This window comes from Sitodiplosis mosellana, unplaced genomic scaffold, assembly GCF_009176505.1.
Source record: "Sitodiplosis mosellana isolate CC-2019 unplaced genomic scaffold, AAFC_SMos_1.0 Smas_scaffold_2332, whole genome shotgun sequence".
Lineage (NCBI taxonomy): Eukaryota > Metazoa > Arthropoda > Insecta > Diptera > Cecidomyiidae > Sitodiplosis > Sitodiplosis mosellana.
In genome coordinates this window covers 1,411-5,431 of record NW_022597574.1, presented here as the reverse complement: position 1 = coordinate 5,431, position 4,021 = coordinate 1,411, and the positions used below count along the sequence as shown (strand labels likewise).

Genomic DNA, 4,021 nt, shown 5'->3' with positions numbered 1-4,021 from the left:
ATATTTAAATTCAATGTTTAGAAATATACGTATTAGCCATCGTCGATGACTCATCGAATGGCTGTTCATCATTTGTTCGTTTATGTTAAGTGCATCAATATGAAAAAAAATTCGGGATAAAATTCCAATTTTATCAGTTGTTGATGCATTCGATGACACATAAAAGAAGAATGAGAGAATCAATTGAATGAAACATTTCAACGATTTTAGGTGTGTAACAGAAATGAAATCAACTGTCTACAATGGTTTATTCAGAGAAAAATGTATCGTGAACAAAGGTAATCTGATAGAATGATCATAACATTCAATTCATTGATCCAATTGTCATCGTTTGCTTGTGCAGCTGGGTTTTTTCTGTCGTGGAAAAAAATAAAAAATTTAAGATTTTTAGAAAGAAAAAAGAGATTTTTCACACGAATTTTACGACTTGCGTATATGTAAGTATTTATCATACATGGAAAATCAGTTTTTAACTGATAAAGTTTGAAATAAACACATGCAACTTTCACTTTAAAAATTCATGAAAACGAATTGTTTTCTAATGTCAAAGAAAAGCAACATTTAAAGCAATGTTTATTATGTGAAGCCGTAGCTCACGTGAGTTCGCTTGAAACTTTACATGGAACTTAAGTTCGGTGAATTTCGATATCAAATCGAAAGCTTACCCTCTAATCAGTATTCAAGCCCAGGGAACGGCCAGGTCAACTCTGTGTCAAAATGAAATAATTTACTTGTATTCTCTTCGCAGATCTCTCAAATCTTGTTATACTTACAGGTCCAAGGTTGCCATTTGAGGAGTTTTATTACTGTAAGAAGAATATTAAAAATTAGATGATTTAATAATAATTTGGGAAAAAATGTTTTGTCTTTGAATTACTTACGCTAATTTAACAGTTGATCGAGAAACGGTATGACTACAGGAACATTGAAAATTAGTCAAATAATCATTCTGGGAAAATCAGGGTAATATATTCGATTCAAATAACTTACTCCACTTTATTGCCGTGACCCTTGCCAATCATTTCCTGAACGATATTTAAAAAGAATTTATCATCGAATATTTCTCGACAATTTGTTGCATAAAGCTACTACAATTGATGACCCGTGTGCAAATATTGTAACTGAGCAGTCAGTTAACTAATTTCGGACAAAAATGACTTACTTTGATTGACATTTCAGTACAAAGGGAATATCACGCTCCTAAATCTTATGAGATATTTGAGATATTTGAAATAAACATCAATTGTATGACATATTTTCGAATATTTCGAATAAATGAATCAGATTTTTGTGGATTTTGGAGATATTTGAGATTTTTTGCAATAAATCCGAATAAATACATTTAAATATCATTCATAATCACAAAAATCCCCAATATTCCGTCGTATTCAGAAATATCCACCATATTTCATACGACAGATTCTTAGAGATAAATTGGATTTTTTTGAAATATTTGAAATAATTCAAGCGTGATATTCCCCTAGAAGTGTAGTGTAAGTCTATCATAGTTAACTGAAATTATTTGAAGTTACAAGTCAATCTAAGTTGCTTAATTTGGGACAAAGTGATTTTCTTAGAACAAAAACATAAATTCAATCAACTAAAGTCAACTGAAGTTATAGTCAATCAGTCATTTATTTTTTTCACACGGGCAGACTCACATTTCGTATATATTTGAATGGTTTTTTTTTTCTCTCACAAGAATATACTTTCAAGTGTGTGCAATCGCGTGCCTCAATAGATTTTTAACTTATTTTTTACCGTTTTCTACTGAATATTGAACGTTTCCCATATTCTACAGAAAATTGATTGGAATTCAACCGATTTCTCCGACACGTTTTAAATATTTAATAGGAAAATGAATTGGTATGAAAGGGCGATATGAAATTTCACATGAAAATGGAAATAAAAAGAAAATGATTTAACGACAACATGTTTCCTTGCAATCAAAACTTACCTTCACTCTATTTAAAACGTTCTTCGGTGGTTCACCACAGTTCGCATCTTGCAACAGCAATGCCTAGTAGAGAATAAATATATATTAATACTAACTAATTTTTAGATTGATAAAAAATATCAACGAAAATTCGTTCAAAATTGACACTTACAAGACAAACGATTAAAATAATTGCTATAGCTTTCATCTTGGACTTTTAATTCCGTATGAACTTACACTGATGGAATGAACCAATTTTATAAGACTCAAAAAACAAAATTTCGGCTCGACGACACATGTCCTACACGTCAATCAAATTCAAAGAAAACGAAATCATTTGAATAAATAATATTCGACCGGAGCATTGTTCACATTCCATTTGTTGACAAATTTCTGCGGAGCAAAAAAATATGTGAGAACCTAGTTTAAAATCAACTTTTCTGTACTAGTATGAAAACGGTTTCAAAACGTATATTTCCAAGGAATTGTCGGTTCGCCTGAAAAAAATGTATTGTTTCCTCAAACCATACTTGGTTCATGGTTAAGTGCGTCATATGAATTTTAAATTCGATAAAATTTTGCAAAAATTTACTTCGATAATAACATGGACATTTTGATATTGATTTCTATTGAGATCGTTCAACATTTTAACTCACGTACAATTTTGGGATCGTATTTTAATTTGAAAGCGTTTCATATTTCAATGCTGTTATCTTTTTCTTAATTTTCGGGATCGTAACAACCATTTAGAGAAGATCCGATTTTGGAATCGTGATATAACGCAGTCGTAGGATAATTTGAATTTGGTATTCAAATGAATTTAAACATTTGGTTGAGACAAATTTGCGATTCCAAGACAAAAAATAAATAATATTGTCATCGAATGTTTTTTCAGCAATTGTTTACTCATTTCAAGTGCGTCAATCTAATAATTTCCAGTTGTTGGCGTATTCGATAGAAGTCGAAAATTAAATAGCTCATTGTAGTTCTGTTCTATTGACGAAAGCATTCATGAAGAATGAATTCAATGTATAGCTCAGAGTCATTCTCTTACCCAGAGACTGCAAAACACATTTGGCACCTGAGTTGGGAAATTCTCCATAACAGCACTATATAGATGGCCTTGCTTGTTGAAGTTTACTAACAGACAGATAACTTAGATTGAAACACACGAAATGAGCGTTTGAACGTGGTCTCTTAAATGATTGAAGCGCTTCTCATATGAAAACGGCCGCATTTGGAAATAAATCTGATAAATTTTGCCTTGATGGTGAATCTCCATTGGTGGTTATAAAAATCACTTTAGTGAAAAACCATCACTTGACCATGACCATACTATAAAATTGAGAGCTATGTATGAATTGTTTGGTTTACGGTAAATGTTGCTTGATGTTTCGAGATAATGAAACTCAATTTTTGACTCAGCAACCTGTTATTCAATTTGGTGGTGATTTCATTGCAAGAGCAGCACAGGAGACTAATATTTATTACATGTCTATTGATTTATTTGTTGAAAGAGTATTCCGTAATGGCACAAAAATAAACCCATAATTTGTACAAAAATTGTTTTTACTATAAGAATCAACTCAACAACAGTGAAGCAAAAGTTAGCCATTACAACTTTTTGCGTGCTTGTTGAATCACCCTTTACTTGGACGTTTTCCCCTATAAATACCGTCGAATCCAGAAGGAACCGTACAGTTCAACATTCGCTTCTGAGTGGTGTAAACAAGCATTTCAACCGAAAAAGATGAAACTTCTATTCTTGGCACTTTTTGCATTGGTGTTGGCCGTTCAGGTAAATACACTTTTAACAACACTTTTTCGAAGATGCTAGAAAAAAAATTCTTTTCCCAATTGACTTATATCTTTTTCCTTTCATTTCACTAGTTCATCAATGGCAATAAAACTGGAGACAAAAACCAGATGAGTGTGCTGCAAAAAATTGGATTCGGACGGACGACAGAGCAGAAATTAGAGAAAGCGTCAATAAAAATGTATAACTTAGAGGCAGAAAGGCATACGGATATTGCAAGAATACAAAGTTCAGGCTAAAGGCTAATGCGAATTGAATTAAGACATTTG

At 31.9% G+C, this 4,021-nt stretch overlaps 1 long non-coding RNA gene across 1 annotated transcript; it reads right to left on the bottom strand.

Moving 5' to 3' along the window:
• Positions 1-245: 245 nt before the first annotated feature.
• LOC129571402 (uncharacterized) lies at positions 246-1,061 on the bottom strand. Its single transcript, XR_008688270.1, has 5 exons — positions 991-1,061; positions 882-914; positions 774-806; positions 666-707; positions 246-354 (listed from the first exon to the last, which is right to left on the bottom strand). It is a non-coding gene; the product is annotated as an uncharacterized LOC129571402 (long non-coding RNA).
• Between the last annotated feature and the right edge of the window lie 2,960 nt (positions 1,062-4,021).